Raw genomic sequence first — 27,415 nt, 5'->3', positions numbered from 1 at the left:
GTCTCCCCGGGGCCCCCTGTCCGGCCAGCGCTTCACCAGTCACAGTGGGGTCAGTGGGCAGTAACAAAACTTGCCACCCACTCAGCACACACGTAATTCTTTCCATAATTGTTCTGAGTTCTTTTACTGTTCTCATTTTAACGATAAGATGACAGAGGCTTGTAAAGGTGGCCCCTCGCCCGGGTTGCAAAGCTAGGATGTACACAGTCCGGGTCTGCTGGGATCCAAAGCTATGTGAGGCACACTTGGTTAACTGTAGTTAGGTTCTGGTGCCCAGGTGTCTGGCAAACCCCAGTTTAGACATTGCTGGGAGGATATTTTGTAGATGTGGTTTACACCTACAGTGAGTTGACTTTAAGTACAGAAGATCACTCTCAGGGATGTGGGTGGGCCTCATGCAATCAACTGAGGTCCTAAAGAGCCAACTCGGAGGTTTCCCAAGGAAGGAATTCCGTCACCTTTCTAGCTACGTTGGTAGGTGGATAGACAGGTAATATATGTCCTGAAGTGGATCTATCTATCTATCCATCTATTATCTATTATCTATCCATCCATCATCTATCTATCCATCCATCATCTATCTATCTATCCATTATCTATCTACCTATCCATTATCTATCTATCCATCATCTACTATCCATCCATTATCTATCTATCTATCTATCTATCTATCTATCTATCTATCTATCTATCATCTATCTATCCATCCATCATCTATCCATCCATCCATCCATCATCCATTATCTATCTATCTATCGTCTATCTATCATCTATTATCTATCTATCATCTATCGTCTACCTATCTATCTATCGATCTATCTATCCATCCATCTATCTATCTATCATCTATCCATGCATCTATCATCTCTCTCTCTTGTTTCCTTGGAGAGCCCAGAACACGCAACCATCCCTGCTGATTTCCCACATGTAGCACATCCAGGGTTTTCAACATTGTAACTATAGTATAAGAAAACAACAGAGGACAAACCATATGAAACCATGAACTTTGAGTTTCATGACACAGAGCTGTATCTGGTGAGTCCCCTTAATCCTGGGAGAAGTAAATAGTACCTTGAGGCTTGGCCACTGATGTGTCTCTCCCGTCCAAGGCCTTGTCCTTAGCCCTGTGCCCATGACCTTCAACTAGTCTGGTCTCTCCAGCCCTTCACATGGCCAGACCGGAGCCGAGTCTCTCCACACAGATCCTGGCATGACTGGACATTCTCATAGTTGTTGCCTTGACTTGCTGGCGTTGTATGTGCCAGGGTCTTCAGAGAAACAAATCAACAGGAGACAGATGGAGGTGTAGACAAATAGAGATTTGTAGATAGATAGATAGATGTAGATATGTCGGTCGATAGATACAGGTTTATAGACAGGTACAGAGACGCAGAGGTATAGACATTTGGACAGACAGATAGAGACAGATAGATCTGGGTATAGATTTATTTTAAGGAATGGTTCCCTTGATTGTGAGGGCTGGCAGGCTGCTGGGGGCCAGGAGGAGGCTGCAAGCTCAGGCAAGGGCTGAGGCTGCAATCTGGAGGCAGACCCCCTCGTCTGGGAAACCTCCGTGTTTGCTCTTAAGGCAAACACTGGGTGAGTTCACACAGAGCGTAGATGAGGCCCACCCACACGATCTGCTTTCCTTAAGTCCTGAAAGATCGTAGATGTGAGCCATCTGCCCAGCGATAGCTAGTTTGGTGTTTGATTCAATCACTGGGGACCAGAACCTGGTTAGACACATGGGCCTGATCATCACGGCATGGAGGTCAGGATCCCCACGAAGGGGTATCCTTGGGGTCCCCTTTGGGGACATCTTTGAGGGGTCTGCTCCTTGTCTGTGGGCACAGAGGCCCTACTAAAGTTGCCTGAATTCAGCCTACTACCTCTAGGGTGACCATATAATTATTGTCCAAAGGGGAACGCTTTTAAGAACTAGAAGAATGTTCCTGATCATCCCACCAGACTTAGTTTAGGACACACGGACATGCTATCTGCGTATTCCATGACACAGCCTGAGCATGCCCTCGGTGGCTCCTTTTCTAGAGTGGAATTTTAAGGCTCCTGGATAGTAAGTCTTTCGGAGAAGAAAGTAGACATTCTGCAGTCCACCCGGTTCATATTCCATATTGCGTTTCCATCCACTCGGCAATGAACTCTGATGTTTTCTAGTCGATTCTACTTCATTAAAAAAGTTTTCATTGCCCACTAAATTGTGATCTTGATCCAATAATGAATTGCAAATTACAGTTTAAAAAATGTAATTTTAGTTAACTCTTTATTCCAGGCAAACACTCAGTTGCCCCAAAGCCTGTGACTCTGAGCATATCTTTCTTGTCTTTCCCTCCTTTTATAAACAGAGAAACCCATCTTCACCCTCAGATTCCCCACCTCCCCTCCGAGCAGGGCTGGTGCTGGGGTCTCTTCCTCATGGCCCATGTTTAAGGGATCTCAAATCCATGATCTTTATTCTTTTTAATAAGAACGATTTTAAAAGTGACATGATAATTGTAGGACATTTGGAAAACCTAGATGTGGCCCTGATTCTTCCCCCTTTATCTGCAGCCTTTGCTGTTGGAATTGGGAGTGGGCTTCTATGTGGAGGAGGGGGTGCTTTGCCCACCCCCTCACACTGGGTTTGCTTTGGACAATGCGGTGTTAGATAGTGTTAACACCAGCAGAGTCCCCAAAGGGGCTTTTGTGGCATGCTTGGTCCCCGCATCTCTGCGGTCCCCATGAAGGGGGGTGAGTATCAGAGCCCCAGGGCCACTAGCCGCAGATGGCTGAGCACTGGACCCAGGGAACCCCATCGAGGTCAGAGGAAACAGCTCCCCTAAACACCCCATGCACATACTCCAGCAACTACATAAAGCCTTACGATCGAAAGCCACACATTTTTTTTGGGGGGGGGGGTTGCGTGTTACACAGCATTATTGTGGCAATAGTCGGCTGATTCAACAGAAAAGAATCTACATTACATTTTAAATGAGCATCCTGACAATCCTAATGTGAGTGGTTTGTTGGTTAAAATTTGAGAAAGTCTAAATGATGATACACATTAGAAAAGTAGCTTGCTGATCTTGCTTTCCTAAAGATTTTGCTTTCTTTTTTTCTTTTTCTTTAATCCCAAAATGGATATTGTATTCTTTTTCAGATGCCTTTTCTGGGGGCATCTTTTTAGACAATCACATGGTTTTTTAAGCTCTGTTAATGTGATACGTTATATCAAAATACCCTTGTGCTCCTTGAATAATTTTGCTTGACCATGAAATGCTGTGATGTGACCATGGGCGTGGTCTGGAATTGCTAGTATTTTGTCTCGAGCCTTAGGAAGCCCACTGACAGCCAGCCAGTTCCGTTTCTGTGCCATTTCTGTTAGGCGCTTGGATCAGAATTGTGCTGGCTTTGTATAGTGAACCGGGAAGCTTCCCATGATCTCTGCTTGCAGAGCCCTGGATCCAGTGCGGCAATGTTCTGTTCCTTGAGGTTGGAAAGAACGTAGCCCAGAAAAGTTTGGGCTTGGCACCTTTTCTGGGAGTAATGCTTTGATAATCCTTCAGTGTTTTTCTGTGATCGTTATGCATTTATATGGTATACTTAGTCTTCCATGGTTTTGGAAAGTTACCATTCCCTAAAATAATCATCTGTTTCTGCAAGATTTTCGTATTTGTTATCATAAGTTAACCACTTTGTTATGACAGGGTTAACCGTATTGTTAATTTAATTCTCTGTCCAGCTATCCTCTCATTCCTTACTTTGTAAGTATATATTGTCTCATTTTTCTTTAAGAGAGTGCCAGATGTTTGGCATTTTAATTAGTTTTTTTCTCAGAGTATGAGCTCTTGGATGTGTATATCAAATCTGGTTTTATTCTATTTCTGCCATCAATTTTCTTTTTTAAAAATTACTTCCTTCCTCTGGCTTTGTTTTCCTTATATTAACTTCCTGGACCAAATGCTTTCATTTATTTTCATTTATCCTTGTTTAATAATAAAAGCTTTTACGGATATAAATCTCTCTTTGAACACAGCTTAATTTTATTTCACTGTGGTCAGAGTATTTGGCCTGCACAGCTCTTGCCTCTTGAAATTCAGCAAGGTTTTATATATGGTCTGATGCATAATCAATTTTTTTAAATACTCTGTGGATTCCTAAAAAGAATATATGTTTTTCTATAAGAAACAAAATTAGAAATATATTATTTCATTTAGCCTTATAATGTCATCATCATTCAGGTACCCTGAAGATTTTTTTTTTCTGAAGATTTATTTTATTTTCTGATTCTTGATCTATTGAAGAGTAGAGAAGTTTTCTGATAGTAAAAATATGTACTTGATTGACTAAAAATACACTAAAAAGTTTATATCCAGGCATTTCCTTTCATGTTTTCTTTCTCTACCCCTTCAGCCCCTCACAAAGAATAAAATAAAGTAAAATAGAATAAAATAAAATAAAATAAAATAAAATAAAATAAGATAAATCAAATCTACCATAGGTAGTCATCCGGCTTTTCTGTATATGTTTTCAGGATTTATTTATGTAAATCAAAGAAATACAAAAATATACCTTTATTTTCACATCTTTATTGTTTCACATTTATGCTGAAATCTTTTATTTTAAAAAATTTTTAAAGATTGATTTATTTATTTGAGAGAGAGAGAGTGCATGAGCAGAGGCAGGGGCAGAGGGAGAGGTAGAGAGAGAATCTCAAGGAGACTCCCTGCTGAGTGTGGAGCCCCATGGGAGTGAGAGGGGTGGGGGGGAGTGGGGGAGTGGAGGGGTGGGGGGGTAGGGGCTCCATCTCAGGACCCTGAGGTCATGATCTGAGCCATAACAGACTGAGCCACCGAGGTGCCCCAATGCTGAAATCTTGTAATTTAGAGACATCATGACATTATACCATAAAATACTTTAAAATTCCCCTAAAAATTTACTTAATCTTCCTAGTTAGCCCATAGCGTGTTCTCACTCGTAAACATGGGTAATGGTTTTATTGTCTCTGGGCACTGAGCACGTGTGCAAACTTCCCACTTCGTCTCTCCAAACCTGCCATTCTGCCCGTGTCCACTCCAGCGTGTTTGCGCTTCCTCTGGTTACTATGTCATCTCTTAAGTGTTTTGTTTTTTTCCCCCAACTTTTTATACTATTTATTCAAGTGTTCGGAAAAGTGAAAGGAAGCTGCACTGACGAGCGCAGACCCACGGCAGGAAGGCACAGGGAAATGGGGACCTGCGGCCACTGTGCGCAACAATCACCCCGGCAGGGACAAGTGCGGGCTCTCTGTCTCTCATCTTCTCCGCCGTGGTTTCCATCAGCGTTTCCAAGCGGTTCCAGCCCCTGCACATCTCGATGCTGCCATGGTTCCTCGTTTGGCCTCTGGATCCCTTCTGCCTGGCTCGGGCTCCCGCGTCCCCAGACCCTCCATCAGTCCAGAGTGCTTCTTGCCCTCGGTGCAGCATGCTGGGGACTTGGGCTGCATGTAATAGATTATAATATATTTTTGTTAATTTTTATTTATAGACAATAAAATTCATCTCTCATGTGCAGGTCTAGGAGATCTGACGGGTGAGTGGAATCCAGCGTCCACCATGGGGGGGTGGCCCTGGATAGCTCTAGGTGCCACCCAAATTCCCTCTCCCTATGCTCCCTATGCTCTCTCTCCCAAGCCCTCCCCCAACCACACCCACTACACAACCAGCTGTTCTCCATCCCTAGAGTGGAGCCTTTTCTTTTTTTCTACATTTCCCATGCTGTGACTTACTTATTTTATAACTGGAAATTTGTACCTCTTAATCCCCTTTAGCAATTTTACCCATTCCCCTCCACCCCCCAGCAACCACCAGGTTCTTCCCTGCATTTGAGTCTGTTTTTGTTTGCTTGTTTGTTTGTTTAGATTCCACATATGAGAGAGATCCTCTGGTATTTTTCTTTCTCTGACAGACTTATTTCACTTATAGTTTTACTTCTGATATAGCCTTTTCAAGAATGTCTTATAAATGGAAACTTACAATATGTAGCCTTTTGTGTTGGGCTTCTCTCACTCAGCAGAATGAATTTCAGATTTGCTGTTCTGTGCTCTGAGAGTTCATTCTGTCTGATGCAGATAGCTTCCTTGCACGGATGTAACACATCCATGAACAAATTCAGCCACTTACCATTTGAAGAATATCTGGGTTGTTTCTAATTATTGCCAATTTTAGGTAAAATTGGCATAAATGTTTGTGCCCTGGATTCTGGGCACAAAAAACCAGCTTTTTGAGCTATAGCTTATGTACCATGAAATTCACCTGTTTAAAGTATGCGGCTCAGTGGTTTTTAACGTATGTGTAGAGTAGCATCATCCCATTTACACGTTGTTGCATCTGATTTGCCACTGTTTTGCTGAAGGTGTTTGCACTTATGTTCATGAGGAATATTGGTCTGTGATTTTCTTTGTTGACAGTCTTTGATTCCTTTTGGGATCAGAGTAGTGGTTGCCACATGGAATGAGCTAAGGAGTGTTCTCTGTTTTCCGAAGGGATTGTGTTAGAGTTGGCATTATTTCATCCTTAAGTATTTGGTAGAATTTGTTGTGGAAACTGTCTTGGTCTGGGATATTCTTCATCGGGAGGTTTTAACTTTGCATCCGATTTCTTTAATAGACATAAGACTAATCAGGTTATCTATTTCCTTTTGAGTGAATTTTTGAAATCTTAAAAGGAGTTGGTCTATTTTTTGTGATGTCAAATTCATGGATGGACTTGTTTGTAGCATTCCCCTGTTATTCATTATGCATTTAATGTCTATAAGGTCAGCAATAACATAATCTCTTTCCTTTAATATTGGTAAGGCATGTCTTCTCTCTCTTACCTTGAGCAGTCAAGAGGTTTATCAGTTTAATCGATCTTTCAGAGAACCAGCTTTTGTTTTCAGTGTCTTTTCTCTGTTATTTTTAATTTTAATTATTTCTGCTTTTTAATTTTTTCCCTCTGCTAGCTTGGGGTTTAATTTGCTCTACTTTTTCTTATTTCTTAAGGTGGAAGCATAGATACTTGATTTAGGATCTTTCTTTTCTAACATAAGCTTTTTCTGTTATGTATCTCTTTCTAAGCTATCAATTAGCTGTGTCCTACAAATTTTGCTATATTGCCCTCTCCTTTAAATTTATTTCAAAATATTTTCAAATTTCCCTTGAGACTTCCTCCATAATCTTGGTTGTAAAAGTGTGATGCTGAATTTCCTAACATTGGGACATTTTCAAAGTATTTTTCTATTATTAATTTATGGTTGTGTATGGCAAGGGAAATGACTTTTCCTGATTTTTTTTTTAAGATTTTATTTATTTATTTGACAGAGAGAGAGAGACAGTGAGAGAGGGAACACAAGCAGGGGGAGTGGGAGAGGAAGAAGCAGGCTTCCTACCAAGCAGGGAGCCTGATGTGGGGCTCGACCCCAGGACCCTGGGATCATGACCTGAGCCAAAGGCAGATGCTTAACAACTGAGCCACCCAGGCGCCCCACTTTTCCTGATTTAAATTCCTTTAATTTTGTTAAGGTTTGTTTTGTGGCCCAGAATATGGTTTATTTTGGTGAATATCTATGTACACTTGGACAACAATATGTATTTTGCTTGTTGAATGTGGAGTCTGTAACGTCACTAGGTAAGGTTTTAGGTGGTGGTGTGCAAGTCTTTGATTTCCTTGCTAATTTTCTGTCTACTTGTTTGATCAGTCACTGCAAGAGGACCACTGACATCTCAAAGTGCAGTTGTGAATTTGCCCGTTTTTTTCAGTTTTTGCTTCATTATCCTGGAACTTTGCTGTTGGATGCATACACATTTAGGATTATTATTTATTTTTGATTAATTGACTTTTTTTTATAACAATGAAAGTTCTGTCTGTATTCTTAGCAATTTTCCTTGCTCTGAAGTCTACTTTTTCTGTTATTACTATAGCCACTTTAGGTTTTTCAAGTGGTATTTGCTTGGTATATTGCTTTACTATCTATTCACTTTTAATTTACCTGTATGATTATATTTGTGGTAGATTTCTTATAGATGGCATATAATTATTTTTTAATACAGTTCAGTCTGTCAGTTTCTTTTAATTAATGCTATTTTAGGCCATTTCTATTTAATGTAATTATAGAAATGGTTAGATTTAGGTTATTGTGGAAATTGTGCCAGCTTTGACATTTGGGAATCTTTTGAAGTTGGCTATTGTGTTCTTTGACGTGTTCCCACCATTTGGGGGGCACCTCCTTACTCTTTGGTGCCACAAGATGTTCCAGACTCATCTTTTCCTTACCCCAACCTCGGAACAGCCATCCCTCTAAAGAGCTCTAGCTATCACTTGAAGATGATATTTAGGAACCAAGTTATGTGTGTTAACTGTGTTCATTTGTTACTTTAGTGCCATTCATTGTGTCTAGGATTTCTCCATGGACAGATAAAAATATATGTGTGTGTGTGTGTGTGTGTGTATATATATATATATATATAAGCAAATGCACACATACACATCTTCACTTCCTTCAATTATCTGTCTGCATGTGTGTGTGTGTTCATTAGTTCATGCCTTTGATTCCAGTTCAGCATGCTGGAGTTCCTTTCAGCAACCCCCTTTCTTCATGTGTAACTTGTTACTCTGATAATGAGAGTCCTGCCTGTCATTACCTAAAAAATATTTACTTAGTTATGCAGTCCTGAAACACACAAAAACTAATTTCAGAGCTTCTATGCCCAGTCCCTGTGAAAGACAAATTCACTAACCCAGGGTAGAATGTTTGTATACCATTCTGTTTGTCTTTATCTTAGGGTCCCTAAATTTTTTATTAATATATTTTCACTGCTTATAGGCAACTCTCTGGTGTTCATCAGTCATCCATCTACTATGGATTTGCTTCACTGAGCTGTGTTTTCCGGTCACTGCAGCCCAGTCATCTTAATTGGGTGGAGAATTTATTTTTGGATAGCATGAAATACACCTTTGCTAGAAATAATGAACTAACATGGTACACATTCCAGAAGGCACTGCTCCAGTGGCCCATCCAAACTCAGCACCTTGCTCTGCCAGCTTCACGTTCCACGTTTTGGAACATGTTCCAAATGTTCCATGTTTTGGAAAGCGCAATCCAAAAGTCATTTTTGCCTAACTGGAAGCAATTGAATAAATGTAAGTATAGTGGGAGGGAAAGGATCAAAATCATCTCAGACACCTTAGAAAAGAAGCTCTATGTGATGGGAATGTTCTTCCCTACTAAGCATGCAAGGGAGGGGGGGAAAGGGGTGGAAATTGCTTAATTTCCCCGTGCATGATCAAGTTATTGTAACTTTGTCCTCGTTTAACTTTTGATTCTTAGAAATTACACCTCTTGTCTGGCAGAGCTTGAGATTTCTGTGCCCCATTTCTTTTGAAATGATTTGTTTGCATTTAAGAGAATTTGAAATGAAATTTAAGAGAAGTTTCTTCTAAAAACTAGCTTTGGTCAGAGTAGTTATGAGCCACCATCTTACTCTGATGCTAGAAAGCTTCTGTTCAATTTCTAATGTGTGATCTTCTGGATAGTCTAGAATATGCACAACCTTGCCTTTCTGGAAGAGGAACATGATTTTGCTGCTGTATTTTGGGGACTTTTAGAGCATTGAATATGAATGCTGCCAGTCGACAGCATTGAAGTCATCTACCAGTTTTTACTGGTTTTGTCAGATTTAAGTAATGAATTAAATATGCAAGTATATCAAAGTAAGTAATGAATTAAATATGCAAGAATGAGGGCTTTTAACATTTATATCAGAATTTAATACCAAAATCCTTGTGGTTTTTTTGTTTTTCGGGTGCTTTCCATGCAAGTAGATTATATTTCTACACTATGCATGTGTAGTTTCATTGTCTCAATTTCCCTGCCCCAGGCATGGCGTGTGTGTAACTAAACATTAGCGTGCCTCTCATTTAATACTCTGTCTTAAAACAAAAACAGAACTGGATGCAGGTGAGTAATGTATAGACTTGCTGAATCACTACATTGCACATTGCACACCTGAAACTAATATAGCATTGTACGTCATCTATGCTTCCATAATAAACATTTTTAAAAAGATGATAGCTGTATGGAATGGGATTTAAGTAAACACCAATGCAAATTTGATGAGTTTCATAATTATTTTTAATGATTGTTATTTATGACTTATTCTAACCTGAAGTTGATTTCTAATCTTGAGAAGAATACATTTTTTAATGTGTTGTTTTAATGTCCTTAGAACATATTATTATGCAAATGTTCCAACATACTGAAAAGTTGAAAGAATTCTACAGTGAACACCTGTATACCCAACCCTTAGATCCAACCATTAACATTTTACTCTACCTGTCTTACCTCACGTCTGTTGATCTATCTATCCATCAATATTTATTCTTTTTAATGAATTCTTAACTTGGAGTCAGACTTTATCTTGAATGACCCTTGGACTTCAGGTAGACTTCATACTAATATCCCTTGAATAATATTTGTCTTCAGCTTCCAACAGTTTTAATCTGCCTCTGTTTACCTTGTTTGAGCTGTTACACCAGTCAAAAAGTGACTTTACCACGTATGTCTTCATTTTCTGGCTCTTGCCGAGAGGACTTCCAGGTCAGCACCTCTCAGGCTGTCTCATCACTTTCTGCCCCTGTGTGTCACGTCTCACTTTGGCACTTAGCATCACATGGTATTGTTCTTTAACTCTGTGCCCCCAGACTGGAAATGTGCAAAAGGAAATTTTTGTTTTCATTTATCCGTAGTGAGTGCTTAGATCTGTGCCTGGCACAGAGCATTCAAGCTTGTAAATGTGAAGAGCTGCTCATCTGACCTCTAGTCTCTGCTCTGAATCACTGTTCTACAAACATGAAGTTTTTTAAAAACATCTTTCTGTCCCTAACAGTGTTCTTTAAGGTGTCAACATTATTGCGGAAAAAACCCCACAATTATTAATCACTAAACATTCATTCTCTTCTCAGAAAGGTGATCAATAGCACTTTCATCCAAACCCCGAAGGGCGAAGGCCTGTCTGCAAAGTCTCCCCGATGGCAGACTTCTTCAGCCCAGCAACCGAAGCTGAATCTTTTCTCACTTTGTGTTTTGTTAATTGGCTTTCCGGTACAATTTCTTCTTGCTCTTTAGAGATTGTTTTATTGCAAATTAAGCCGCAAATCATTTGTATGTGTATGTTTGTTCTCTCCCTGAGTATAGCCTTTGCCTACGTAAGGTGGACCATTATACCTCAAAACTTCTTTTTCCTTGTGAGTTATATTGCAGGAAATGACTTATAAAATGGATAAATTACTTCCGGGAAAGGCTTACTCAACTAACTGAAGGGTCATCATCCTTCAGGGGAGGAGAAAGCCCATTTCCCGATGCTAACTTCAGTCCCACTCACAGAATACAGGTATACAAGGAGGTGGTCACACGTGAGCCTGGTGATGGGGAGGGGGAGGCAAGGAGCCCCCGGGGTGGGTCAGAGCCTGGCCAAATCCTGAGACCAAGGTCAGGACCACACCTCCACAAGAGGGGATGAAAGTCCCCTCCTCTGGCTCGGTTGCTGTAATAGTAGAGCGATAAGCTCATACCTCATTCTTTGCTGAAATACAATGTATCAGTAGGGCACAGGGTATGACCTGGCAAATATCCAATGTCTGACTTTACCATACAATAGTCCAAAGCAGCATCCTTAAATTTTTTTGCCAACTGTAAAAGAGGTTTGAAAAACTGCAGTACCTACTCTTTTTTTAAGATGATAGATAAAGATTCTATTTAAAAGCTGTAATTGGGGTTCCTGGGGACTCAGTCTGTTAAACGTTTGCCTTCGGCTCAGATCATGATCCCGGGGTCCTGGGATTGAGTCCCTGTGTCGGGCTCTCTGCTCAGTGGGGAATCTGCTTCTCCTTCTCCCTCTACCCCTCCCCCTGCTCATGCTCTCTCTCTCTCTGTCAAATAAATAAATAGAATCTTTAAAAAAAATTGAAGTTGTAATTGTATAGAAAATTATAATTTCTGGTGTACAGTGAATATTAACTTTTAAAAATAAAAGTGGTACATCATTAATCATTGATCTAAGTATCCTCATACCTTGATACCCACCACCACCCATTTAAAAAGCATGTGAACAAGTTCTTTTACGATAGAATAATTTCTCTTGTTCTCTTTTCTCTATGTAAATTGCACTTTCTCACAGAATTTTGTTTGTGTAATGTATTTTACTGTTCACCTTGTATAATTCTTTTCTCAAAAGCTGTATATAACATCTTTTAAAACTCCGTATTCCCTATTCATTTCTAATGACCATAGTCCTCTACATTTTTCTTGTCAATTGAGTCATGACAAGTATTAACTGAAGAAATTGATCAAAACAACAAATATATTATAAAATTGCATGTATCGTTATTAAACATAAGACAGTAAAGTTTTATTGGAAATATATCTGTTGATAGGGATGGAGCTTTCTGTCAATTAGTGTACATATCACAGACGATTATTTATTAAAAGAATGAGACAGGGGCGCCTGGGTGGCTCAGTTGTTGGGCGTCTGCCTTCGGCTCGGGTCATGATCCTGGAGTCCTGGGATCGAGCCCCGCATCATCGGGCTCCCTGCTCCGCGGGAGGCCTGCTTCTCCCTCTCCCACTCCCCCTGCTTGTGTTCCCTCTCTCACTGTGTCTCTCTCTGTCAAATAAATAAAATCTTAAAAAAAAAAAAAAGAATGAGACAGGACTGGGGCGCCTGGGTGGCTCAGTCGGTTAAGTGTCTGCCTTGGGCTCAGGTCAGGTCCTGGGGTCTTGGGATCAAGCCCCACATCGGGCTCCCTGCTGGGTGGGGAGTCTGCTTCTCCCTCTGCTTCTCCCCTGCTCGTGTTCTCTCTCGCTCTCTCTCTCTGTCTCAAATAAATAAATAAAATCTTTAAAATAAAAAAAAGAATGAGACAGGGCTCACCCTCAATTCAATTCCTAATTTTGATTTTCATACTTTTGAGTACTAAAATATCTTATTCCAATAAATTAGTGCTTGGAATTGGAAGGGGTTTCACTACAGCGATGCTATTTGATTATCTATACTTCTTTCAAGTTGTATGCAAAAAAATTACATAGTGATCTATCATTACAAGGATTTTAAATTATTGATCAGACTAACGCAATCAGGACTTTCTTCGTTTTAGTTGATAGCAAAGAATCTGAAGTGACCCGACTTACAAAGTAATTCATTATGTACTCATTAAAGTAAGCATGTGCCTTGCGAACTTTGGGGTATTATACTAAAAATTCTTTACTGAGAATCAGCAAATGACTATCATTAGACCAGGTACTCTTCTGTTTAGAGGCACCCTTTTTTTAAAAAACTCAAAATACCAGAAAATTTTAGGAATAGAAAAATATTGTTAATTTCAATACACCTTTACCAATGCAGTACGTTTTTCATCAAGTAGGATTATTGTGTCATATATTTTTAAGTATGTTTTCATCAAAACCTTGGAGTTGCAGACACAAGCCGAGACGTAGGTGAATGAAGTCATTCACTGCACTTCTCGTTACCAAAACTGAGAAAAAGGCAGAGTATGTTTGCTAGCAGACTAATATTTGTGAGCACGCTTTTTGACAGGTTATGGTTCTTCTTGTCCTAGGCAGAGGGAGCATTCTTGGGCCCACTGTTGGCTGCCTTCGATATTTCTTGTCTCTGTTTTTGTTGGGTCCTCTTTTGTCGGGTAGGCTCCCATGGGCGAGCAAAAATCAGACAAAAATTTAGGAGATGGGAGACTTTATGCCATTAAACCAAAGTTGTCCTTTTCACATTCAGCTCTACAGTAGGTCAAAATTCAGAAATCTCACCATGGGCTAAAATATCCTCCTTCGAAGCTCACGCTGGGTTCTTCGGGGAAATCTGATGTATCGGACAGGGAGCACGAAAAGTAGCAGAAGCTGCTGTTTCCCTTCTTCTCTTGCTTTGGTTTGGTAGGAAGAAGGGTTTATGTGTTGGGAAAATGCACTCCAGTGGGGTCCAGAGAGGGAGAGAGGAGAAACCGTCTTCTGTGAAGTGCAAGATGGTCAGCTGTGAAACAGAGTAGAGAAGGAAAAGCAGCAGGTGCGAGGTTTTGGGAAAGAGCTCCTTCAAGAACGGGTGTCTGGAGATGGACCTACTTAACCCAATTTGTGCCCCATGCCCCTTGGAAATCACTTGGGGAAACACATATGCCATTGTGCAGACCACTGTTTTAAAGGACTGGATGAACTCTAATGAGAAAGGAAGAAAAACGAGCATTTACTGAACAGAGATTGTGAGCACTGCGGAGGGAGTAATTTGCAACTGTTACCATGTAGTTGAAGATTGTTTATCAATAGGAGTTAAACTAGAGAATGAGCCAAATAATACAAGTGTTCTGAAAACATCTAAAGATACAGATCTTGTAAAGAGTCAAATGCCTGTAATAAAAAATGGAAGGCCTGTCTGTTATCACTCGTGGCCCAATGGAGAGGTGCTCTCCCTGGCTATGTACACGGAGGGGGCTGATGCACGGTTTACAAGTCCAGTGATTTGGGTGGGGGGTGAGGGTCTTGTTGCAGCTCTGCAGTGATGCTGGGGGTTTTGCTTGAATCGCCCTGATATACTGTCCTCTCATTTTGATGAATAACAACTGCGTGAAGGTGTTGGTTGGTTTATATTCTATACTTATCATTGATCCAGGTAAATGGAAGGCAAACTGACAGACTGTATCTGGGTGTTGGGCTGGGTCCTATCATTTTCCAAGCGGTGGCGATCCTTCAGAGATACAAACTTTGGAAATGGCAATCATATGGAATATGCCACATCCCAGACCCTCGCAGGAAACACCTTCTCTTGGGTTTTGTTCTCAATAGAGGTGATTCTTCACGTCGAACAAACACACTGGGAAAAAATCCTAAGCCTTGACAGGGAGGGTGAGCTGTTAGAGGTCTCAGGGCCAGTAAGAGTCCACGCTGGACGTCCGGGTCCCGTCTGTGGGGCCAAAGCCTGGCTTTTGTCTTCCATGACACTGCAGGGAGTACACACGGGAGGGCCGTCATGAGCACAGTACCCCTAAGTCAGATACGTCCGAGTCCGTGGGATCCATTTCTGTCCTTTGTAGGAGCTGTGTGAGTGGCCCACGGCCCTGATGGAGAAGGACCCGCTCAGAGACTCCACTCCAGGACGTCCATACAGATCGGACCTTGTTCTAGGATGACCTGGAACATTTCAGAACTCTTTCCGAGGTGATCCGGAAGATGGAGAACCTTATAAATGTAGGCCATTTATTGGGATGAATTTGATCATGGCAGATTTAAAAGGCACATTCTTTTTGCCATTTCACTGAGCGAATTCTCATCGAACCAAGAGCAGTAATTTTTTCTCCCCCCAGCGATTGGGCTCACGGATGCTCTCAGATTGGCTGCTACCAGGTAGGCTTCACGGCCTATAATTACGTCATCAGTCAGTTTTCCTGGTGCCCGAGTGAGGCTGCTCAGCCTCGGATTCCTGGGACATCCCTTTGCTGTTCTTTACTAAATAGAACTATAATCGTTACCCAAGTTCCAGCTCTCCTCCTAAGCTGCAGCACGGAGACCCGAAATTGCTAAATTTGGGTTGTCAAGAGTTAGTAAACGCTAACTTCTGAGGTGAGCGGACGGAACGAGCAGCTGGTACATCTGTGAGCGGTACGAGAAGAGCAGCGCCCAGTGTGCCCTGACCTCCATCTGGTCCCAACAGCAATAGCCTGCTCTTCCGAGGTCCTTGCAGCCCCCAGACAACCTTCTGGTGGCCCCAGCCCTGGTAAGCTTATGGTGAGTACACAAGGCGTCTTACTCAGGTAAGTTTTTGCAGTCCTTCCAAATAGTCTAATTGCTAAAAAAAATCGAATGAAAATGAGAGCATTGTCCACTGATGTCTTGGTTGAACGAAACCCCCTCTTTTCCCATTTCTGAGCACAAATCAAGCTTCCTACGATGAGCCATGGCACCTGACTGTGGTGTGCGCCTTAAAGGTGCCGAAACCGTCCCTTTGCCAAAAGTATCTCTCCTTCGTGCATCCAAGACTGTTCTCCAGATTGTGTTCCTGTGGCGTGCAGAGGATTTATTACAGTGCAAGTTTAATGGGAAGGCTAACACCTTACTTAAGCTGCAGTGGTTCATGCTGTTTCAGGCTTTAGCTGGTGCCCTCTGAAGGCAGGTTCGTGGCGCTGGGGCTGGGCCAGGTGGGGTGGGGGGCACCTGCCTGGGTCTGGCAGAAAGGTCTGGAAGTGACAGGGAAGTGGATAGGGTATCCAGGCCATCAGGGTGTGCAAACCAGAGCACCACCTTTTAAAGGTGTTCGAATCCAGCGTCTGAAAGCCCGTGGATAAAGTATGTCTTTACTGAACGCCTCAGAGGTGTGCATCGCATGACATACATGGGCACGTTTGATACACCTCAGACCCATCTCTCCAAAGGCCCATTCATCGTGGCGTCTGCTTCGGCCACGGGGAGGCCAGTGGCGAGCTGTCATCTTCCTCAAGATGCTTCCCAGACCAATATTGTGTGAACCAGCTAATGAACGGACTCCACTGATTAAGCACACCACGTACCAGCCTCTATGCCAAATCCAAGGGAAGGAGTTTCTGTTTGCACCTTCCTTAAATCAACCTGAAGGCGAGAGGCAGACTTTGAATTCATTTCATTCGTGTTTTTTTTTTTTTAATATTTTATTATTTATTTATTTGCTAGAGAGAGAGCACAAGCAGGGGGAGCGGCAGAGGGAGAGGGAGGAGCAGACTCCCCGCTGAGCAGGGAGCCCGATGCAGGGCTCGATCCTGGGACTCCAGGATCATGACCTGAGCCGAAGGCAGACGCTTAACGACTGAGTCACCCAGGCATCCCCATTTCATTTGTGTTTATCACATTATATCACACAAAAGTTCTGGCAAAATGCGAAAATAATGTGTCTGTGATCTCAGTTCATCTGAATGTGATGGACTCAGATAAAGCAGCTCGAAGTAACTTATGCTTTAAAAATTAGGATGGCGTCGGCTCATGGAGCGTGAGCATGCTTCCCGTTTAGAATGTGCAGCCGGATTCTCGCCGTCGAGGGAAGGGAGGTGAGTGAGAGACCGCCTGTCCCGGCCAGTTTGTGCTGGCCTCGGAAGGGAGGTCGAGACCACAATCTTGGAGAGTGTGGCCCGTGGGTGTGAGTCTGCGCGGCTGGTGCTCAGCGCTCCACGCCCTCGGCAGCAGGTGCCCTCCCACAGTGCGGCTCCTGTCCTGGTGCGCGGCTGGTGTCACGTCCCCGGAGGAGCCTGCCCGAGAGAGACGCCGGCTGGTTCAAGGGTTAGCCCGAGCCAAGTGTGAGCTACCTGGTCTTCCTCCGCTCTGTGCTCCCCGTCTTTGCCAAGTACATATTTGGGCGTGTGAGGCCAACAGTTGTCTCTCAGCAGCTGAATCTGGTGCTTACTCTAGCGGACTTTTCTCTCCTTGGCACGGGCTAGCGGGCAGAACAAAGCAGTGCCATAGACAATTACGTTTCTATTTCTCACCACGGGTCCCGTTCCTTAGGGGGGAGACGTACTGCTGAAAGTGGAGGCAGATAATTTCTTATATGACTGGCTTGTATTTTAGGTACAAGGGAGAACCCCATTTTCAACGGTGGAGACTTCAGAAGTCATGTTTGCCTTTGTCTGGATGTGTTTTGAGGTAAGAAGTTTAATAGAGTTACTTCTCTTACCTCGCGGTGTAACATACAGCATTTCCCTCTTACGTGTTATGCAAATATAATATTAATGTTTGGGGGAACGATATAAGAAACCAGTTTAGTGTAACGCCCAGATTTCCCATTGGAATGTTCTAGGGAGCATCACTGATGCCCTAACTCAGCAAGACAAATACCGCCTGGTTGAGGACCCGTTGTCACTCCGAACTCAGTAAGGAGCAAAAACGGAGGCCTCTCAAGCGAGAGACGAGCTTACTCTGAAAGCGTCCTCGAGTGAGGATCAGTGTGGGCAGCGCGGTCGGCGGGAGCCTCCCTGGCTCATCTCTGAGTGGCTGCTGGTGCCACCCTGAGAAGCTGGACCTAACCACATGGATATTCCCAGTGCACATCAGGAATGCAAATTCCACTCCTCCCGGGGTATCGTAAAGATCACACTTCTAAGTCATAAAGCCATCTGCACCAGGGCCTTTTGAATAATTGGGTTAGTTCAGAATGCATGTGTGAATGACTGAAGCCATGATATGGGCATCACCGCAAATGTTACGATACGATCTTCCTGGAGACTGTTCCCTTTGCTGGGACTCAGCCCAGCTTCCTGGGTGTCACTGGCTCTAGGCTATATCGAGATGTGGGTTTCTGACTGCTTCGGCTTATAAATATGCTAATCACGAACATCAAGTGACCGCGGAACACATATCTAAAAAAGATTTACAGGCATATAAGAATAAAATTAATGGCACCCTCAACACTAGCAGAATGCGTTACAGTTGGGGTTAGCACACGGGGTCCACAGGCAGCCGGGAAGGCCGAGACTCTGCTGAGTGGGATTTGTGATCTGAGCCTGAGTGGAAAGAGTTTGCACTTTGGGGAGCATGCAGACGCAGATGATGGGCACCCCCGGGAAAAGCATCTCACACCAGCTGTGATGCTGGGGTCAGCTGCCAGAGTGAGGAAAAGCAGCAGGTTTGGGGATTATGTGTGAGCTAACTCCCGGTGGGGAGGAGATTGCTCAGCTTCCCTGGATGTTCCAAGCAGTGCTTCCTTCTTGGCGGGCCCCATAGAGTGGGGTGACGGGGTGACCCAATGTGCAGAGCTGGCCCTGAGGGGGCCCAACACTCAGGGGAGGAAGCTCTCGGCCGTTGGTTATGCCCGGTTTCTCTTTTGTGCGCATCGCTGTTGGACATGGAGACATTTTTTTATCATTGGCCATTGTCCAATAAAATACCTTTCATAGAAGGGCCACAAGAAGCTTGGAATTCTCGCTGAACAGACACGTTGGAAGCCACAAAGACGGCTAATTGTTCTCAGTGGACAGAACATAGATTAAAAAATAGAACGTACGATATGATATTCCTTTATCTGTACGGTATTTTTACATACGACTATTTCCCTTAAAATTGGTCTCAGAAATAGAAATTAGAGAAATAAAACCAAAAAGATCACAAGTCTTTTTTTTTTTTTTTTTTTAAGACCACAAGCCTTTAGGAGGCAGCCAGGCGTCCTGAGTCTCTAGCCCAGTGGCATTCACGAAGCACCACTGAGCATGTTTTTTCGCACATAGGGGCGTGAGTTCTGGCAGGTGCGGGAGCGAGGCGACGAGTGGCCTCAGCAGCGTTAGCAGGAGACCCTCCTGGAGGCTGAGCGGGGATGGGGTTCTCAGGGTTACACTTGTCCTTAGGAGCTCTTCACTGCTATGGAGGGGCCCCCTGGGTATCCCCTTCACAGGGTGCCTGGCTTTGTTTCTTAGCCTTTCTGAGTCTGCAGGTGTCTGCTCCGTGCTCCTTTCACTCCATGGAGCCCCCCATCTTCTCCCCTGCGTGCTTCTAGAAGGTGCTTCTCCCTCTTCCCACTGGAGCTCCCGCCTCACCTCAGCCTGTGGTGACCTGTGGTGGCCCCAACCCCACCCCGTGGGATCTCCTGGAGTTAGAGCCTGTGGTTAGTTGCTTTATTCTCTTATTTCCACATCCAAACTCTCGAGGGAGGGGTTCTGACTGGCCCAGTTGGTCTGTGCCGGGCAGCTCCGTCCCGTGGCTTCCACACGTTCCCATGGGCGTGCTGTCAGCAGGAAGGGAGGCGTCCGCAGGGCAGGCACGCTTGCTGGCGTGTCCAGCTGGACAGGGCCGCGAGGCAGCGCAAGTGGGCAGTGGAGAGAGAGAGGCCACCCCGGGGAGGCGAATGCACAGAAGGCATTTCTAGGTGAGGCGAGAAGGGGCGAATCTGAGATGTGTTTCACCAGAGGACACTGGTCATCTGCATGACCGCCTGACCTCACCAACGTTGAGATTTCAGTGCTTGAGCTCAGTTTCAAACATGAGAAAACGGGGGCCCTGCGGCGGGCGAGGCTGTGCCTGACCGAGCAGCACGCCGAGGGGCCGTGGCCCCGGGCCCTGTCTCCCCGGAGGGACAAGACTCTGCTTCTGTGTGGAAGGTGTTGGCCGGGCTTGCTGTGCATAGTTCCGTAGACCAAACTGCAAGGACCCCAGAGCCCGGTCCTAGCTTGGAAATGAACATTTCTGTACAACTCCCTAACTTCCCAGGCTTGCACTCTATGCTCCCACGTCCCAAATCACTCAAATCCGCTCGGACGCCGTCCCCTGTCTGTGCCTGTTTGTACCTGCTGAACCAGGAACCAAAAAACACAAGCTGATTAAAGACTGGAAATGAAGTATTTTAGTAGTATCCACATTTGTTAGATTATTGTTAAATTATTTCCATCATCTGCAAAATATTTTGGAATGACTTCGAGTTTTATTGCGGAAAGCCCTTGCGGTTTTCTCTTTAGGGTGCGAGGGTGGGAGGCAGGCACTGTGTGGTGTGCATTTTGGTATCACCCGTATTTACCGTGAGTTCGGCCGGGCGCAGAGAGAAATGTGATGGATCCGGAACGGGAAGTCTGTGGGCTGGCCTCCCCGCTGCTCCGGGTGATGGTGGGATATATGGACACCCTTCCCGGGCGAGGGCACTGCTCTCCTTGCTGTGAGACCCTGGTGTGCCTGTGGCGGAGGTTTGGGACCCAGCGGAGTCCCGTCTTTGCTGTTGCTAGAGTAAATCTCCAAGCCCAGATTTGGAGACTGGTACTGTGAGAGCAGCTGCTATTTCTGGAGATGGCTGATTTCAGCACTATGTTGTAACAGCAGGACATCTGAATGCGGACTCAGGACTCCTGAGGTCACCCCAAGCAGGGAAAGGATGGGGCTCAGATGGTCAGAGAACAGGAGACTTCTGGTTCTTGGAGAAACAGTCTATCAGTTGTCATGTTTATCACTGCTATTAATTATACGTTCACAAATACTGTTATGAGCTGAGTGTCAGAAATCTGGCCATATTTGTGGGTTTTATGTAAGGAAGTATTAAAGTTGAATGCAAGTCATTGGGGTGGGGGCTGGCAGCTAATTGGGGGTTCTGGTGGCACGGTGGGGTTGGCAGCCTGCAGACCTCCTTGTGGGTCTGCTTCTCTGTGTCCACGTTTCCCTCTGAGCTCAAGGGTGGCTGCTTTGACCCCATGCTGCAGAATTAGCTGTTCCCACCCCAATGACAATGACATTTGGGCCCAACGACAGACCAGCCCCACTGCCCCCAACGGGCTCGTCGGGAAGCCCGTGATTTGCCCCATTTCCCAGAGTTTCCAGTGGGGGTGAGGCTCAGTTGCCCCCAGCAGGGAAGGACGCAACAACACACCTTTCCTGGCTCCTTCCCCTGCCCCTGCCCCCTCCTGGCACCCCTTCCCTCGGCCCCATCAGAGCCGGGGTGCCACTCAAACACCCCACCTGCTTCTAGGGAAACCCAGACCAAAAGTGGTCAAGGAAATAGCCTGCGTCAGCTCAGCGAGTGTCTGCTGAACAACGGGAGCAGGAGGTGGCCACTGCAGGCCAGGGCGTCGGGAACACCGACCTGCGGCTGGCGGCCCCACGAGGGCACAGACAGGCTTTCCCAGAGCGAGAGGGAAACCGGCTCATCGTGGATGAGGATTAGCTGGTGCTCCACCGGGCCTCTCATCTTGGCTGGTAACTGTTGCTGGAACTGGCGTGTCCAGGCCAGAACACAAGGGTGGGTGTGGGGGACGAGGAAGGACTGTCTTCTCTCAGACTTTCTGGGTGAAGCTTTCTCTGACCCCTGCTTTTTTCCCTAAGTGTCCCCAGAGCCCTGCTCACACTGAAGGTCATTTCCTAGGGCTCCACACTTTGTTGTCACCCACTGCGGAAGCTGGAAGTCTGGGGTCAAGGTGGTGGCTGGTGTTTCCTCCTGAGGTCCATGAGGAAAGGGACGACTCCAGGCCTCTCTCCCTAATTGCCTTCCCCATGTCTTCACAATGTCTTCTTCTCTGTGTGTCTCTGCATCCAAATGTCCCTGTCCTAGGAACATGGTCACATTGGATGCCCTTATAACCTCATCTTGACTTCATTTCCTCTGTGAAGACTCTATCTCCCCATAAGGCCATATTCTGGGTCCTGGGGGTTAGGGCTCCAACATGTGAGCTTGGAGGGAGCACAGTGCAACCCCAAACTCTCCACTTGGAGCACTTCCCACTGTCACTGCTCTTTGCTTCTCTCCCTCAGTGGACGGTGAGCTCCTCAAGCTGTCAGAGCCTGGGGTTGGTCTTTGTGCCTTCAGCACAGCAGTGGGTATCTTTTAAACACTCAAAAAACATGTTGGAGTGAAGGGATCAATAAAAAGTAGCTGTTCAATGGATATTGTTGAATAAATGAATTATCAGCAAATTTATACTAAGGTGCACATGACTGATATCAGACCCTTTCTGAAAGCAGGTTTTTGCTTGAGTGAGGAGTTGGTGTTCAGGAGAGAACAAGGGCAAAAGTGGGAGGGAAGCAGCAAAGGTGGGATACCAGGAGAGAAAGGGGTGTCCTGGGACAATAAACACCCGTTTTCAATTTTTCCTGGGGCTGGCCCTGCGTTTGGGACTTTCAAATTTAAATCTTAACCTTGTAACAAAAACAATAAAATGACACCTTCACCTGGAACCGTAGGTATAAGTGATTTGGGAACCAGGTAGGCACTCCTGATCGAGGCAAGTTGGAAGTATCGCTTCCTTCTGTATCTGTATCTGTATCGCTTCCAGCACAGATTTCTGGGTGACACTGCTGTCCCCATGACCTTTTCATCTGGCTCGTCATAGCTCCATCTTTTCTCACCAGACAGTGTCCACACAGGGCCGTTGCACTCGTGGATGAGTGAGCCTGCAGAGGAAGAGGGGAAGACGACCTGAAGGACAATCTTTCACGACAGAGCCCATCACACACACGCTAATGACATACGAGCTCCCGCAAATCGTGTGCTCGTCTCCTGCATCTGTCCAAGCCTCCTTCTGCTTTGATGTGGTTCTTCGGGAGGGTCCTCCTAGAGATCATTAACCCACGAGAGCTGATCTCACAACTTTCTCCTTCTTTCCCCTTTTATTATCTAACTGCGTTCATGAGCTGGGATAATGTGTCAGTGCATTTCCTAGACTTACATAAATAAGAGTCATGCTTTCCACAAAGGCATTATTATTTGGTGACTAGTCTTACACTGACACACACACAAAAGCTCTATTTGAAAGACGTTATAGAAACTAGAATGCCAACAGAAGATATGTTCATAATAGTTTCCAGCTGAGCACACTTCAAGGAAGGCCATCTTCATGCCATCCTGAAGAGCTGTCCTTCGCAATCTCTTACCTACGTCTCGGGTAGAGCAAAGCAATCAGATAGGTACCAGATATGTCGGACAGGAGCTGAGCCAGGAGATAGTGAGATCACACTAATTTTAAAAATATCACTTTATGTATGTTGCTGGATCTCAGGCGAGTGGTCCATGTATCTTTCCTAAGCTTTTCTAGGGTCACTGTGGGGAGAATCTGTCCTGCAGTCCAAGAGGAGAAGGAGGCTCGAGGCTGTGGGTTCATCAGCTGGTACACCGCAAACACCCAGTAAGTGCTTGAGGATGAATGGCAAACCCACAGACCTCTTCGTCTGCAACCCGGGTTGCCGGGGGCTGGGCAGCACCATGCTGCGGTACCTAGGGAGACTAACAGAGAGTCCCCTTGTGATGAAGTCCCTGGGAAGCTGAGTGTGTAGAAGGAGTAACTAGGGTTCAACCAGCTAGTATCGCATCCCCCCCGTGCCCCCCCCGGCCCCCAGCTTCTTTCTGGCTTCAGCAGAAGAGCAAATATTCACTGAGCGCCTCCTGTGCATGGGACCCTACAGCGTGCACTGGCCCTGGAAATACATGCCGGCCACCAGCATCCTGTTTAACGAGTGTACACAGAGCTCTTGTCCCGGAGTTTTTCTCTTTCTGGACCACAGCCAAGAGCGGGACTGTGAAGACACGACAAAGTCATGCGCGGGAGAAGGTGGGCTTTCCTCTGTCACTCCATGGTCCGCGGTGCAGACTGCAGTGTGCAATGCCCAGAGAAGCCCTCCACTCCATTCAGAAATCTGATATTTTAAACAGTCTTATTAACAGTGAATTGCATTTAAAGATTAAGGGGGAAGTTTTGTTATGAATCAACGCTCACATTTCTGGGTGTATCTGCAAATATGGTGCTTCCACATTTGCACGTTTATTTTTCTCACTCGCAGACTTACCTGCAAGCTGACCATCTCATGAGTGCAAAAGAGAGTAGACTCAAAGCAGCAGTGCTTTTGAAATGCAGCTCCCATCCCAGGCACTGGCCGGTCTGCAGACAGAGCTGGCCAGCCATACAAAGGCATATCTGGTTAGGGTCACACAGCTCAGATTCAAACCCAAGAATCTAGCTCCAGAGTCTACGCTTTTCATCACTACTTCTGCTGCCTCGTTTTTTAGGAGACTCCCATGATTTCCTAAAAACTTCTGTAATTTGCTAATCGAATGCAAGAGTGACTCTAAGGATTAGGTACTGGAGGTGCTCCAAGCAGATTAGTCATCTTCCAAATGGAGAGGGAAACCTATATCCAAAAGTGCATTAAGGAGTGCAAGCAAATTTTGCTTATAACCTCAGTGCAGGAAGTGATGGACCAATCTGGTTATCATCTGAGCTATAGGCTGGCTGAGCTCTGTTCTGCCAGAGACAGGAGCGTGCAGGGGAGATGAAGTGAAGGGCCGGTAATTCCCAGGGGCCAGACAAAAGATTTCAGCTGCAGCAGAACAGAAAATGCCTAAGGTCTCAAAAACCGGAGCCAGGAGGAAGATAAGGTGGAAAGCAGCCAGATAAAAATCAAAGAAATCCAAAGCAGCCCCTCCAGCCCTTCCAGCAAAGCCGACTGCTGATCTGCCGTGCGGTGCTCCGGAGGGGACCTGGAGATCCTTGGCCATGGGCGTGCACTCTGGAGCTGGTTTTCCAGCAGCTACATGCTTCTCCTTGAAGAAGAGCACGGAACACCCCCTGCCAGGCCCACCTTCAGTTATCTGTGGTGGCCGTGGAGGGGACCGGGGCCCCTTCTAACTCAGAGGACAAGCCCCTTCCTCTGTCATCGGCACCTTCTCCAACCTGGCATTCACTTTCTCCTCCACCCACATTTGGCTGTACCTCGCTCTCAAATCTGTACTTAATTTTTATTTGTTATTCTCTAGCAGGTGAGGTATTTTCGGCAGGAATCGATTGTTGTAAGACGACTCGGTTTTAGCCAGTTTGAGTCTAGGCAAGCAGGAATGCTTACAGGAAGTACCAATTCAGAGTACCTCGACCTTGGTCCTGAAGGGTAAGCTGGAATTGGCTGAGAATCTGGGTCAACCCCGGCCCAGTGCCCTGGAATGTGTGGGTGTCACAGGGGGACTGAAGGCTTAGGGCACATCCCGCATGTGCTCACCTCACGTTGGGGTGCACTCACTGCTCCCTGGTGGGCACACAGGACTGGAGGTGGGGCTCCACTGGGCAGGCCTGGGGGTGCCCAGACCAGAGCTGTGGTACATACCAGCGTTCTGGATAGTTCTGATGGGACTGAAGGACATTATCTGGCTTAGTTCAGCTGGATAAGCCTAAACTGTTTCAACAAGGGGAACCCACCTGGGGATCAGAAACTGAGGTGTGCTGCCAAATGGGGTCAGAAACCTGGAAACAGAGAAACTGAGGGCCCATAGTTTGGGTTAGCAGAGACCAGGAGGTGGTCTGTGAGAACTTCTCATTTCCTCCCCCAGGATTGGTTTTTACAAACCCCTAGCACACATTTCTGCCGACATCCAAGGGTCCTTAAGCTCCTCTGTGCCGTGGATGCCCTTGACCTTGTGGTGATGAGTATAGACACCCTTGCGGATCTTGCTTTTAAATGCGTTATATAGGATACATAAAATCATGAGTAACTGCTTTATATTAAAATATAGTTCTATCCTCAGACACCACGGATCAGGTCAAAATCCCAAAAGGGTCACAGTGAGAGAAAGAGGCAGGTGTTTCTCACGGCTCCCGGGAGCAGATGGTTTTATCTGTGTGTCACAGATGAGGGAAGTGGGTCGCTTGCGAACACCTAGAGACCCGGGCGGGAGGGATTTCAGCCAGGCCTCAAAGATGGCTTTTTGGACTCCAAAGAGCTCGTTTCTCCTACCCCATGTCTCAAGTGAGGGGCAAGCTGAGGCTGGGGAGGGACCCAGGGTCAGGGCGCTCTGTGGATCTGCTGACCCAGCGTTGGATGAACGCTAATAACAGGGATCCGGCTTCCAGTGCGTCCGCACCACCCGCTGCTGGAGAGGGGTGCTCTGAGCCTCGGCACCACTGACATGCAGGGCAGGTGCTCTGTTGGGGGGCTGCCCTGTGCACTGTGGGGTTGTAGGTAGCATCCTGCTCTCTTCCTACTCGCGCTGGGAGCACCTGCCTCAATCGTGACGACCATGGGTGCCTCCAGGACGCTCGAACATCTTCAACACCAGTGCCTGGAGGAGAAGCCTCCCTTTGGCTTGGCCAGGTCAGGGCCAGAAGTCCAGGCCCTTCCAGGTGAACCCAGTAAGCCCCCCAGGGACCACACAACCTCCATGTCAGAAGTCCCCATCCCCAGGACTTCGGCTGCTCAGGGTACAAGGGAAGCTTGGGGCCACAGGACATGTGCCCGCATCTCTGCCCGCACCCCCAGCCGCCCGAGTGTGACTTCCTGCTAACCTCCGTTCAGCCGTGCCACGTTAGTACAGAGCGTGTGATTCACGACGACTCCCAGGTGCAGACCCCTGTGTGCTTAGAGCTCATGTCTCTTCTGTGGTCAGAGCTTTGCACTCTGGTGCAGGAACCTGTGGGTGTGCTAAATAGAAGGCACGGTGGCAATTTTTTGTTTTTTAAATCATCAAGACTCAGCGCCTGCTACTATCTGGCCCATCAGCTGTGTTCAGTCCGTGTCTGTCGAACACTCGGTCAATGAGCTCATTGTCTTCTCCGGGTTACTTCATTCTGGGGCTTGGCCCACCCCTCTGCCTTTAACTTTTCCTTGGAAACAATCTTTGTATTTTGGAGGAATTTTACATTACAGAAAAGTTGCAGAGACGGTACGGAGAGTCGCCCCACATCCCTGACCTCGTCCCCCGCTGTGAAGCTTGCGTTGCCCTGGCGTGCTGGTCTACCGGGAGGCTGGCCATGGCGTGTGAGCACTCGCTAAGCTCTCCACTTTACTTGGCTATCACGTTTCCCCACCAGCGCCCCATTTCCGTTCCAGGATCTCATCCAGGGTACCCCGCTGCACGTCGTTGTCATGTCTGTCTGCCCGGCTCCTCTGCTCAGGGACGGTGTCTCAGTCTTTCCTTGTTTCTCATGACCTTGACAGT

The 27,415-nt window shown here is 45.8% G+C and overlaps 1 long non-coding RNA gene across 1 annotated transcript; it reads left to right on the top strand.

Moving 5' to 3' along the window:
- The first annotated feature begins 15,731 nt into the window (after positions 1 to 15,731).
- On the top strand, positions 15,732 to 17,858 carry LOC145720709 (uncharacterized). The gene is made up of 4 exons (XR_014143909.1): positions 15,732 to 15,824; positions 17,009 to 17,087; positions 17,605 to 17,679; positions 17,834 to 17,858. It is a non-coding gene; the product is annotated as an uncharacterized LOC145720709 (long non-coding RNA).
- Positions 17,859 to 27,415: the final 9,557 nt, after the last annotated feature.

This window comes from Leptonychotes weddellii, chromosome 3 (assembly GCF_054177405.1).
Source record: "Leptonychotes weddellii isolate Sample4059 chromosome 3, ASM5417740v2, whole genome shotgun sequence".
Taxonomy (NCBI): Eukaryota; Metazoa; Chordata; class Mammalia; order Carnivora; family Phocidae; genus Leptonychotes; species Leptonychotes weddellii.
This window is presented reverse-complemented; position numbering and strand designations above follow the sequence as displayed.